This window comes from Papio anubis, chromosome 1, assembly GCF_008728515.1.
Source record: "Papio anubis isolate 15944 chromosome 1, Panubis1.0, whole genome shotgun sequence".
Taxonomy (NCBI): domain Eukaryota; kingdom Metazoa; phylum Chordata; class Mammalia; order Primates; family Cercopithecidae; genus Papio; species Papio anubis.
In genome coordinates, this window is record NC_044976.1 from 204,137,256 (window position 1) to 204,151,861 (window position 14,606).

Sequence of the window (14,606 nt, forward strand, 5' to 3'; positions counted from 1 at the left end):
CCCATTACTGCCTGAGCTCTGCCTCCTGTCACAACTGCTGCAGCATTAGATTCTCATAGGAGCTTGAACCCTATTGTGAACTGTGCATGGGAGGGATCTAGGTTGCTCCTTATGAGAATCTAATGCCTGATGATCCGTCACTGTCTCCCATCACCCCCGAGATGGGACCATCTAGTTGCAGGAAAACAAGCTGAGGACTCCCACTGATTCTAGACTGTGGTGAGTTGTATAATTATTTCCTTATATATTATAATATAATAATAGAAACAAAGTGCACAATAAATGTAATGCACTTGAATCATGCCGAAACCATTCCACCCTCCAAACGTGGAAAATTTGTTTTCCACAAAACCAGTCCCTGGTGCCAAAAAGGTGGGGACCACTGTTATAGAGTGTTTCCAGTGAGGCTTCATAAGAACCAGTTTGTTCTTCCTTTGCTTCCTACCTAATAGGTACACACAGCCTCTCTCTCTCTCCCCTACAACCCTGTGTCTCTCTATGTCTCTCTCTCTCTCTCACACACACATACTTTCTCTTTTTCTCTATGTCTTTCTCTCTGTCTGTTTCTCTCTCTCCTTGGCTCTCTTTCTCTCTCCTTTAACCCAGTGAAATTTCCAAAGGAGCATTTGTTCAGTACTCATGATAACAAGTTTCCTTTGTCCCATATGCCTGCCACTGTCCCCAGCCCTTGTATGTGTATTTTTCACCACACTTCCAGGAGGAAGATACCATCATTATGCACAGAAGGGATACCTCATATGTCCACAGTCACACAACCAGTCAGTGTCAGAGGCTGGATTTGAACGCAGTGTGTTTGGGGAGTCACCTGCTCCCAAAGTCCACTTTTTTAACCACTGTGCCATACTATGATCTTGCTATGTTATATTCGTTCAACTTCATAGTTTTCAAAGACAAGATAGAATCACAGTGGGATTTTACTGCGGAGACAAACATTATGTTCAAGGTTCTTTTGACCTGAATGTAGATGATGTACCAAAGACTCACAGTTTCTTGCAGTTCAGTCTTTGGGTGACTGCTTTATCTAGCCAGGCAAGGAGTAACCCAGGAAAACGTTTTGCTTTTTCCTGAGCTGTCTGGAGAACAGTTAGGCCTTTGCCTTAACAGCGCAGCCTGGCCTTAGTGATGTTGAGCCTTTGTGTTCATCTGACCTCCATGACCGAAGGCCTTAGAGTGAGGACAATGTGTTCCACTGGCCTGATCTAATGAGAATATCATTGCCTGTGCCCGGTGTGTTGGGGCAGTCCACCCTGTCAACCCCCAGTGCCCCCATTCCTATCTCTGTATTGACAAGCAGAGTAAAGAATCTGTAGAGTAAGAACTCTGTCTGGAAGACGAAATCACCAGTGTTGATTTCTAAAGCTCCCTTTTGTGTGGCTTGCTTCTGTGAGGTTCTTGAAAGACTTTCACTCTGCAGCAGCCAGGACTGGAGTCCACTCACCCCCACTAGCCACATGCTTCCTGCCCCAAATGTCAAGGTTTTCATTTGACCATGGTATAATGAGCTGTATAAAATTAAAAACAGCTAAATACCACCTTATTTACAGTAATTTTCTATTTTCTGTACTCATCACCAAAACCTCTCCTTAACAATGCCAACCTCCAGATCATACCAATCACCACTGAGAAGCCCAATCACTACAACCACTAACCACAACATAAATCAACGTGAGGACCTGAGAGCTCACTCGCTCCCACTCTGTCCCTAGCCCAGCCTGGTTTTTCCATCACATGCTTCTTAGGCAGCAGGGAGCTGAGGCAGGGGGAACATTTAGTTCCCTTTTCAAAGACTGGGGACACTTAAAAATATCTCCAAGTAAGCAACAGCATTCAGAGGACGCTTATTTAGACTTTGTAGGAGCCTGGTGTTGGGACTGTGGCTCCTGGATGGCCTCAAACCTGCCCTTGGGCTTGGCTGAGGCTGGTCTGGGAGTACCATTTGCAAATGGCTCTTGCTTCACTGTTGCGTCTCCATCTGGGTAAACAACCTAGCAACAGCCCTGGCTCTTCTTAAGGCTGTCTGTTATAGACTGAACTGTGTGCCCCTCAGATTTATTTGTTAAAGTCCTGACCCCAGTACATCTCAGAATGTGACTGCATATGGAAATAGGGCATGTAAAGCAGTCATGAAGGTTAAGTAAGGTCATATGGATTGGCTTTAGTTCAACGTGACTGGTATCCTTCTAAGAAGAGAAAGAGACACCAGAGCTTACTCTCTTTCCACGCACACAATGGCCGTGTGAGCACACAGTGAGAAGATGCCATCTGCAAGCCAAGAAGAGAGGCCTTGGGAGAAACTAAACCTGCCAACACCTTGATCTTGGACTTCTAGCCTCAAGATCTGTGAGAAAATAAATTTCTGCTGTTTATTCCACCCAATTTGTGGCATTTTGTTATGGCAGCCCAAGCCAACTAAGATACCATCCATGTAATTTCTTCTTGTATGGCAAGGTCTTAACATGAGACGTGAATGAATCAATGGCCATTTCTATGCAGAAATTTAGAAGCATTCTTGAGTTATCATGGGGAGATTTAAATTCTCCGTATATGAACCCCTCTAGTCTGTACTTTCTTATAGGAAAATTCTCTGTGAGATTGGAATATTCTAGAAGTTAACCAAAAGGATCTTAATTTACTCTATCTCCTATTCCTCACATTCCTAGCACTGTTAATTACTCTTCTCCCTCAACCTCTGCTCCATCCCTTTGGAAAGCCCATGCATTTAGTAGATGTTTATTGAGGGCTTCTTTAGGCCAGCCTAGGCTTTAGGCACTGGAGCTATGGGAATGAAGAAAACAGGTAAGGCACGTGGTCTCACATGGCTTCCATCCCAGCAGAGGAAAACAGAAATAAAAATAAATAAATAAATAAGGACTATATCAGGTAGTGAAAAGCTATTCAGAAATTTTAAATACAGCAATGCAAGAATGACTGAGAGCCTGCTTTGGTTAGGCAGACAGGAACTCTGTCCTTTCCAACTAAAAACCATTATACTCCCTCTTCTCCTCTTTCCATCACCATAACTACCCCTTGAGTGCAAGCTCCTGGACTGGGCTCCTGCAAGAGCATTCTAATTGACCTCTCTGCCACCGCCTTTGCACCACTGCAGTTCATTTTCCACATAACAACTAGGGAAATACGTAAAAACAAAGCTGATTTTCATTATTCACAATAGCTGTGTTCTATAAAGTCTCTTCAAACCCTGAATTCCAGAATACTGAAGCATTGCTCCTAGGGGAAACACAGGGTTAGGTTCCTATGAGCCTCTGATCACCCATCAATACATAACTTTGTTTTATGTGTATTTCTGTATAAAGACACCTTATTTAATATGTATTGTGGACTCAACATTGAATTCATGGCTAACAGCACAATAACTCATGCCTGAACAAAGCTTGTTTAACACGCATACTTTCTACATAAGGCACTTTCTGGTCTTCCTTTGCTTATGAACACTAGACAGCACTTCAGCACTAGTCTGCAGTGGGGGCAGGAAAAGCGGACATTTTAAGCAACAAAATCACCAACAAAGAGCCAAGAAAATGTAAAATAAGATGGCACTAAATAGACCACTAAAAGGTCACTTGTTTATAGTATGAGAGCTGAAACAAGAAGACAGCATGTCACTTTGTTTGACCTCAGCTAGCAACCCACAGTTGTGACTCACATTTTTTGCTTTGCTCATGTCTGTGAATGACTGCAAACTTGTCACCCAGTATTGATCTTGGGGTAATATACAGGTATTCCTATGGTTTAAATGTATCCCTTCCAAAATTCAGGTGTTGCCAATGTGACAGTATTGAAAGATGAGGGCTTTAAGAGGTGATTAGGACATGCAGGCTCCTCCCTCTTGAATGGGATTAAGGCCCTTATAAAATAAGCTTCACACAGTGTTACCTCACTTGCCTTTCAGCCTTCTGCCATATGAAGACACGGCATTCCTTCCCTCTGGAGGACACAGCAACAAGGCACCATCTTGGAAAACAGAGAGAAGCCCTTGCCAGACAACCAAACCTGTTGGTGCTTTGATCTTGAACTTCCCAGCCTCCAGAACTGTGAGAAAATAGCTTTCTGTTCTTTATAAGCTACTCAGTCTCAGCTATTTTGTTTTAGTAGCACAAATGGACTATTTTTGGTATTATCTCAGGAATATTTCTCTGTATTCCATTGGTGAGCTACGCATGCTTCATGGGAGTTGATATGCATAGGAATAATAGACTCATGGTAGCAAACATTCAGTATCTGTTAAGTAAATGCATTAGTAAAATTTCATGTGCTGCTTTTCTTTAAGTTAGGAACTGTTTCATTACATTGAAATCTCCAGCCACTAGCACAATACCCATTGTAGATATCTAAGTTATGTTTGATGAATGAATGAATGGTCATAATTTTAAATGTTAAATTAGACATAATAAGAACAGTTTATGAACTCTAAAGCTTTTGAAAGTGCCCAGATAGTCTCTTCAGAATCACCACAAAATTATTTATCAACCTCTCAATCCACAATTAAATGTGCTATACCTCTATTTTTTGAAAAATCACTTCTTCAATATTTTTTGTTTTTTATTACTGTGACTATGAAAAGATTACTCAACTCTATTGATTGCCATTATAGAATATTTCAGCTACATGATGATTTAATAAGGGTTTTACAGACTGGGAACTCAATTCTCATCTATTTACGATATTGTGTTCATGAGAAAAATGGATTCCAGGGTCTAAAACATAGACTTTATCTATGTTTTCTGAAAATACAATTCATTTAATATTATAGACACTTAACTGGATTTTGTTTATTCTCAAATACGTGGCATAACCTCATATCTCAAAAACGGTCATGGGGTATCAGACTTCGTATGATTTTCTGTCATATTTCAGTCAAGTGGCTTTTTTTCTTCCAAATTGCTTACCTCTACAACCATTCTTTTATACTTGTTGAATATAGATTTAATTATTGTCATATGCATTGAGTCCCTGCTTTTTATCAAGTTTCCCGTTCCTGGAAAGTTTATGACACAGTGAATTGACTTAAAGTAGATTATATTTTACCTTAGGAACAACAATAGAATTGAAGAGTTTTGTTCTCGATTTAACATCAAATGAATTTTAGATACGGCCATAATATGTCACAAAGGCAAAAACACAACAGTTTAAAACCTCTAGAATCAATTACAAGAGTAAAATTAATGTCCAAGCCATTTAAAATGGGGTTAAGTTGATTATGTGTTTTATAATAAAAAGGGCTGTGTCTGTGTGTATCTATAAAATATAAATTTTCCTTGTTTTTCCACCTCTTCCTTAACGGTCCATTCTATACACTGGCACCAGATTAATCTTTACAGGTGAGACTCCGAGTTCACAAACCTTCCCTAACTCACCTTCACTCACAGGGCCAAGTTGGAACCCTTAACATAAAAGTTCCCCTCAGCTCCCTCCACCCTTCTCCAACTCCTTCTAAATCCTGGCCTGCTGTTTAGCAAACTAGTTAGCAGCTCCTGGCCCTTCACAAGCATCCCCTCTCTTTTCCTGCCTTGATTCCTTGGTTCTCCTATCTGCTTAACCTCTGACCACCTCTCCACCACAGCAAATCCTGCTCCTCCTTCAAGACTCTGCCCAAGTCCTCTTAGGCCTCGCACGCCATCCCTCTAGGCAAAAGGACTCCCCCTGTCCGACCCTAGAACACAGGTTCAGCAGGGTGCATGGCTTGTGCTTCCTAGGCTGGCTGGCTGAATCCATCTGCCACTGTGCTTCAGGAAGAAAGGGCGAGAAACCAAATTTGCTGAGAACCTCCTACGTGTCAGGTACCCAGCCGAGCATTTTTACAAATGTTCTCTCACTCCTTACCAGGTAGGCATTGGCAATTTCATTTTGACAGCTGAGAACACAGAGGATAAATAACTTGTTGAAGTAACTCAGCTGAGAAGTGATAGGGCCAGAATATAAGCCTGGAAAGTACACGGGAAGGATATAAAACTAAAAATCAGGAGATCTCCAATTTAATTAACCTTTCTGAATCTCATTTTTTTTCTCATTAATGGAAATGGCTAACAACACCTACCTCATGGAAACGTGCAAATTAACTGAGGACATTATTTTGAAAGGCTTTATCAGCTGTGGAGGTTTCTTTTCTCTTGGTGCCTAGCACACTCCAATGCTCAATAAATATTTGTTACTAGATTGATTTCTATGTCTTCTCTTAAAAGCTGCACTGTTAGTCTCCCATGCCACGTCTCCCTGCTCTTAGCTGGTTATGATAATACTCATGTACCCAACTTTGAAAAAAAATCATGCCATGATTTGCTGAGAACCATTTCCTGGTCCAGCATGATGAGAGAGTCAACACTTACCTGCACACATTTGCAAATATTGCTTAATGTGCTCAGGAGACAGAAGTCCTCCCAGTATTTCTGTAATCTGTGTTCCTTGGTGCTAATGAATTCTAATGTGGAACGTCAGTTTGCTTCTTCCCCTTGAAAGATAACAACTGTCAATAATCATCACCGTGTCTCCCGCTTGTAGAGCTCACTTAAACGTTCTAAAAACCCTTGATAGGGAGTGATATCAGCCTTTTCCCTCTGCACCAAACTACCTAAGGAAAGCGTATTGGTCTCATGCTAAGTCATTTGTTTTTGCTAAGAGTTCTATTGTTCCTTCACACGATAGTGATAACTGAGTTTTGGCTTCTAACTTATCTTTCCATGCCTTCTGAGTACTTGCACACTATATTTGGCATATTTCATGGTCTGTGCTTCTGTTCTTTATTTCGATTTTCAGTTTCCTCCCTCGCTCCTCCTCCTTTTCATGATTACCCAGCTGAGCTCCGTGCAAACATGTCTTCTCTATTCTCATCACAATATCATTTTGACCCTTAGCTTTCCTATTTCATCTTTCAGAAATTTCCCCAAACAGTCCTCTCTTCCCCTGGTGTAATTAGGGCTCCTATCTCTGAACCTCTACAGTTACAACTTGCCCTGATCCACAGTTTCTTTCCTGCTTGTAAATTTCCTTTCCTCTAAGTAGTAAAATTAGTAACTCTTTGCATTTCTTAATTGTAGTTTCAACAGCTTGGATTCTTTTTGTAGGAAACTTGCTTACTCTTTGGAGCTCCTTTTCCACCACAACTAGGCTGTACAAAACCAAAGTTATTTTTAAGATGGAGTGGTCCACAAAAATAGGCACCAACCAGTGCTTTTGTACATAAAGTCAATAACTTCTAGATATAGATTTTATTTCTCTACCGTACACCCCTGCTCTATACAATTACCCAGTGATCAAAACAGAAACGTTAGCCAAACAAACGCATCCTATGGTGTGCAATGCTTTCCCTTTCTTATCCAGTATACAACCCTTTTTCACTCTGCCTAGTTCAACTCTTCATACATATTAATCAGTCCCATTGATTCATCTTTCCATTTTACAGCCATTAATAGACACCTCTCTGGATGGACATCAGATAGTTTATCCACTTTAACCAGGCTGATCGATTCTCTTTTCTGAAGAACGCTTGCTTTAGAGAAGTCAAGGAAACCAATTTCTCTTCCTGCTTTCTTTTACCAGTCTTCTGAGGAAAAGCCAAAGGTGAGAGGCGCTGTAACCCATGAGGCTTTTTTTTCCCTTCCTTTATGTCCTCATTCACAGCACCTCTTTCTCTGCCCCAAAGCGCTCCTGCCACATCTGTGCCCCAACACCACTTGTTACTTAGCATCCATGCCAGCTGGCTGTCACGGCCACATTTACAGGTGATGTGGGTGAGCACTGTTCTCGGTCCACACATCCTCCCCAAGAGCCCTGTTGAGCGGGGATGTGACAGGGCCAGGCGTCACTTAAAGATTGTTCATGGGCTGCTAACAGGCTGGGAGAACAGTGGGTCTGAGTCAGAGCTGCTCTTGCCGTTGGTGATGGCTGGTCTTCTCTGGTCAAGCTGACCCAGCACTGCTCAGCCAAGTCTCTCAGGATCAAGTGTTCATTCTTCCAGGCATTGGCCCAAACAAACATTCTTGGAAGACCACCTTCCTTTGTTAACTTTATTAACAGATAAGTCTCTAGTACGAAGGAGTTCTGGGGCCACCTGAGGCATAGGGACAGTTTCTGTGCTGCTTGAGAATAATCCCTTTGGGAGATCATTTGCTTAGTGGCCAGAGCCTTGTGTGAGCCTGAGAGGTAATTAGGTTATAGGTGCGGAGCAGATCCACTTGTACCAGCTGTTCTGGAAGAGAAAGAAGATGTGTGAATGGAAGAAATAAATGCATTCAAGGTTACAGAAGGAAGGTCAGCAGGAAAGATGAGAATTCAGGATTCTCACCAATAGTTAGAGGTTTGTTTGTTTTTAATTCCCAGAAGAATCATGAATAATTGATAGTAATAATAATAGTTGACCCATGTACACTCTTTTATGTACTAGACACTGTTCTAGTGGTTTAAATGTATTCACTTATTTGATCTTCATACCACCCATAAAATTCCCCATTTAACAGATGAGGGCAAAGGACACCCACAAGTTCAGTAAGGTGGCCAAGATCACACAGGGAGAAGGATGTGGGCCAGGACTCAAACCCTGGCAGTCGGGACCCATAGCCTTAACTGTGTGTGTGTGTGTGTGTGTGTGTGTGTACATATGTGTGTGAGAGAAAGAGAGAGACAGTGGGGTATGTTTCAAAGACAGACATGGAGGTGGTGATAAGCATATGGTTCATATGAGTCCCCTCCAAAGACTATTTCCAGACTAACTAATGGCTCCAAGAGCTAACATTTACTGAGCACCTATTAAATCTTGAATTCTTACAATAATTCAGCAAGAATTTTCAGTTTTGAGGTGAGAAAACAGATTCAGAGAAGCAAAGTGAATTGACCAAGATTACCCAGATAGTAAGGCAGTTGGGGGACCAAGACTTGAGTCCAGAGGCCAAGCTCTTTGCGGCCTACCTTGTCTAGAGAGGGCTCCCTCACCTTGTCAAGTGTATGCATCAATCAGACTATGAAGTAACTCACAGAATTCTTTCATAAATTTGTTTGAATTTTCATTACACATATTATCCAAAAGACTCTTCTATGTCATCTGGCTGATAAATATCTGATCTCACTCTGTGGATCACTGGAAGAACAGAATGGACTCCTCCTTGCTGATCATTTTTATGTGGAATATCAAACCAATATTGTGGATTCATTGACATGCATATACTTCAGAACTAAGATAGCACAGTGCTAGTCCCTGAATGCTTGCCCTAAGGAAGGACCTGCCCCAAAACACAAGGCAAGAAGATGCTACATGGGCCTTTCCAGTCCACGTTTAACTTAGGATCTGATTGTTTTTGCATTTTCCCTTTCGAAGAATTTTGTAACTAGCCAGAAGGTAAGAATGTCACCTGTGTCCTCATCTGGACACGAGCTAGGATCTAAACTTAACGGGCAAACTCATGTGTGGCTTCAGGCAGCATCACTTTGCATGGGGTTTTGTCTGAAGATGGATGAGGATGCAGGTAGCTGAGGAGGACAGTAATATGGGGAGGCCAGTGTGGTGTCTGTTAGAACCTGGTCTGTAGCTCAGCATGGTCCCCGGGTCAAAGGATCTGCAGGCAAGACTGTAGGTGCTGATTTATGAGGGGCTCTGGGAGAAGGGGCCAGGAGCACTTCTGCTTTGGAGGAGTGACAGTTGCACAGGGTGGAAGAGAGGTCTGTTACCCCAAATCAGGAAGGACCTAGATGTTCTCTGAGGAGTGGGGGCCAACTGCAGCCATCAACTGGGTGGGGACCAGGCAGCTGAGCAGAACAAAGGAAGGGCTGTTTGTGAGTACCTGTGAGACACCCCTCAGGGTCCACAGAAAGTCTTGGAGAGGGATGCCCTCCTGTACTGGGAGTGCTGCAGGGATCAGAGCCTGTGAAATCTGGATCGTTGCTATTAGTGTGACTCATTAGTATCCACAGACTTCCTGCCCTGGGGAAATATGGTTTATAAGAGCAACACCCATAAGAGTGGGGAGTGGGGTGGTCCGTGAATACAGGTGTGATGGGTTCTCTACTACCAGGCAGTCTATGAAAAGGAGGTAGTGTCGTGTCTGTGCTTGGGTATAAGCATGTGTTAAGTGAATAAACAGTTCTCTTAAAAAGATCTCTCAGGTAGGGCCTTGAGTTTCAGGGTCACAGATATGATCCAAGTTGCAGGAGCTCTGAGTATGGAAATCTGAGACTTTTGGACTTACAAACAAAAACACATAAACGGGAAGCCCTGGAAGCAGTGGAAGAACCTGGAAAAGCCCATCTGTCCAGAGGCTGTCAACAGTGGGCACAGCAAAGGGCACGTTCACCTTGGCAGGTGCACAGCATGGACTGAGCCCAGGGAGTTTCCGGAGGTAGGGGGCACCTAGGCATCCAGGCATGTTCACAGGCAACCACATACAGACACATTTTGAGGGCAGGTGGGGCTCAGTCTCCAGGGTTTCCAGCTTACCTGACACTATCCCCCAATTCCCAAGCAGGTGTTTGAGCCAGACCCCCATGCAAACAGGGACAGGACCCCCTGTGCCTTCACTAGTTTTGGGCAGACCACCAGCAGTGCTGGGTGCAGTCCACATATCTGCTTAGTCTTTCATCTTCACATTGTGTCTTGGTACTTTTAATTAAAGGATCCCAGAAAGCCGACTCCTAAAGGAGGCTGGTGTTGAGCCAGGCCCTTATATAACACACCTACTTGCTATAAACAAGAGCACCAGAGAAAGGTTTCCAACTGGATTGAAAGTGTTCCCCCTTTTGTCTGCAGTTTGGACAACTTCAAGGCTGTAAAGATGAGACCACCCCACATGTATTATTGTCCTTACATGTTCTCTCCCTTTTTGTTCTCTCCCTTCTAACTCAACCTTCAACTCCCTATCACGGAAGGAAATAAAGTTGTATGTGTGCATGTGTGTGTGTGCCTGTGTGCATGCATGTATGTGTGAATGTGTACGTGTGTGTTTCTTAGCATAATCCGCTTTAGCAGGCTGCTAGATCTGACCAGTAGCAGCAGCTGTGGCAGCTGCAGCAGTGGCTGATTGCTCTGGAAGGGCATGGATAAGCCTGTTTGATGGAACCAAGAAGGAGGGCATTTAAAACCTTCATGTCTTTCTACTGCTTTTTCCAAGCCCTCATTAGCTTCACTAGAGGGAAAACTTATCTCGTAGGGTTCAGTGGCTGTCTTCCTCTGGGCACACAGCACAATCAGGAGGGACTTCCATTCAAAATAAAGGAGGTGGAGTTGGATTTTTAAAAAGAGAGAAAGAGAGAAGAGCATACTCTCTCATCTGCTGAAACTCACTGAGCCAGGTGACCTCCTGAAAAGGTAGGAAGGCATTGGTTTTGTGTCCTACTCCTTCTTGGCCCTCTGACTCTGAGACCCACAGGCACTCCCAGTCAGTAAAGGGGGTTTCTGGTCCTGTATGAGTGTGCCATGTTTTTTGAGGGAGCCTGAATACTACCCATCCAACCTTCTATACCATCTTTCTCCCTGACGTGGAAAGATTACAGTTCCCAGAGAGATGGCTGGAAATTGCTTCGGGGAGAGGGTAGAGCGGTGACTGGTGGGAATAAAGGATTCTGGATGGGAAGCCCCAGAGGAAGCCACTGACCGCAGTGCATGCTGGGGGTTGTAGTTCTCGTGTACTCCACGGGTCAACACGTCAGAGAAGCAGGCAGAGGAACCAGCTCAGTAAAACCCAAGCTATGTGATGTAAATGCTTGCTGGACCCCGAGATTTAGGCTAAAGTGGGCCAGCCAAGCCTGCCTGTGGAAGACACAAGAAAGATATTCAGTCTCCTTATCCACGTTTATATTTTGCCATTTGATCTGTTAAGAAATGAGTTAAATGTTTTAAAGTTTCCCATCCCTTTTTCTTTTTTTTTCCTGTCAATCCCTTACATTTTGTACAAGTTTTCCTTTATATATGACCTGGCTACATTATTCAGGGCTTAATATATATGATGGAAGATCATATCCTTTGTCAACAAAATACTACCTTCTGTGACCCATGAATTCTTCCAGTCTTGAATTTTAATTGGACTGACAATCATTTTGTGATTTTTTTTTTCTTTTTGCTGTGTTTTCTGGGTCAGTCTTTTAATTTTTATGAGTTAGTATGCCTCTTCTGGACAGCATAAAGTTGAATTTTCTAGGAAAACATAAATTAACTCAATAAGTAGATTCCCTGATAAATCAATAAGTATAGAAGATATTAAATAAGTTGTCAAAGACTGCATTCAATAAAGTCAGGCGACTCAGATGGGTGTGTAGTTTGTTTATGGGTTTTTTCAAACCTTCAACAAAAAATTAATTCCCATTCTAAACAAATTATTGCAGAACACAGCAATATATGTAAATCTTTCCAAATCAACATATACATTCCAAATTAACTTATAAACGTGTAATCTTGTTAAAAAGCCTGATGAACCTAGGACAAAGGAAGCAACTGACACCAATAGAACTTACAAGTATAGAGAAAGAGCTTTAAAATGTTTTAGCAAATCAAATCCAGAAATATATTAGAAGAAGAATATACCATACCAAGGATATTTGATTCCTGAAATGCAAGGATGGATCAATGTGAGAAAACGAATAATACAATTTATCACACAGAAAGGTTTCAGTAAAGAAAAATGATCATCACAATAAATACTAAAAAGGCATTTGGTAAAATTCAACATTCATTCCCAGTAAGATCTATTAATTAACAAATACCCACCATCATAGTTAACAATGAAATAATAAAGATGTTCTCATTAAAATCAGGAAGCAGTTGAGGATGTTAATTACCACAAATATTGGTAAACATTTTCCTAGAAATTTCTGTTGTAAGACATACAGAAAAGCAGTAAAAATATCAAAAAGGATAAAAATTATTACTTGTAAGTTATGTGATTAGTCTGTCTAAAGAAACTTGAGTATAACCTAATCACTTTATATGCATCCAATGAAACAAGTATTGTATCACCCCCATTGTACAAATGAGGACACCAAGGCCCAATATCATACACCTAGTAATAGAACTGGTATTTGAATCCAGGTAATCTGACTCTAAAATCCTGTCTCCTAACCACATGTTACACTGTCTTTCCTTGTTTCACTCTATAAAGTTTAGCTATCATTATTATAGCAATATAAGAAACACCTTTCCTATACACCACGAATAACCAACTAGCAATACATTTAAAATAATATTTAAATTCAAAATAGCAAAACCATATAAAATTCATAGAAATAAACCTAACAAGAAAAGTGCACCTGAAGAGAAGTTAACAATTTAATGAAGGGCATAAAACAATATTTGAACAAATAAAAAGATGTATAATTTCCTGGATAGGACAAATAATAGGAAGATGTAAACTTTTTTGAGATAATTTACACATTTTTTTTTTTTTTTTTTTTTTTGGAGATGGAGTCTGGCTCTATCACCCAGGCTGGAGTGCAGTGGCGCGATCTCCGCGTACTGCAAACTCTGCCACCTCCCGGGTTCACGCCATTCTCCTGCCTCAGCCTCCCTAGAAGCTTGGACTACAGGCACCCGCCACCACACCCGGCTAATTTTTTTTGTATTTTTAGTAGAGATGGGGTTTCACCGTATTTGCCAGGATGGTCTCCATCTCCTGACCTCGTGATCCACCCGCCTCGGACTCCCAAAGTGCTGGGGTTACAGGCGTGAGCCACTGCACCCGGCCGAGATAATTTACACATTTAATGCAATTCTAATTCTTTATTTTTTTTTGGAATTCAGTGAAATGATACAATGAAAAAATGAGAACAACCAAAATTGTTGGGAAAAGCAGAATAAGGAAAAATGGCTCACGTTGAAAAAAATCAAAATGCTTTCTAGAGCTATAATAATTTAAATTGTACAATTCTATACCTAGCCATATCAATGAAATAAAATATAAAGTCCAGAAATAGATACAAATATATATAGTATATAATACAGACATTACCTCAAAAAAAAAAAAAAAAAGAAAGAAAGGAAGATAAGTCATTTGATAAAAAGTGTTCTAAAAATCAATGCAAATGGCCGGGCGCGGTGGCTCAAGCCTGTAATCCCAGCACTTTGGGAGGCCGAGACGGGCGGATCACGAGGTCGGGAGATGGAAACCATCCCAACATGGGCTAACATGGTGAAACCCCGTCTCCACTAAAAAATACAAAAAACTAGCCGGGCGAGGTGGCGGGCGCCTGTAGTCCCAGCTACTCGGGAGGCTGAGGCAGGAGAATGGCGTGAACCCGGGAGGCGGAGCTTGCAGTGAGCCAAGATCAAGCTACTGCACTCCAACCTGAGCAACAGAGCAAGACTTCATCTAAAAAAATAAGAAGAAGGGGCCGGGTGCGGTGGCTCAAGCCTGTAATCCCAGCACTATGGGAGGCCGGAGCAAGCGGGCCACGAGGTCAGAAGATCGAGACCATCCTGGCGAACACGGTGAAACCCCGTCTCTACTAAAAAATACAAAAAAAAACTAGCCGTGCGAGGTGGCGGGCGCCTGTAGTCCCAGCTACTCGGGAGGCTGAGGCAGGAGAATGGCGTGAACCCGGGAGGCGGAGCTTGCAGTGAGCTGAGATCCGGCCACTGCACTCCAGCCTGGGCG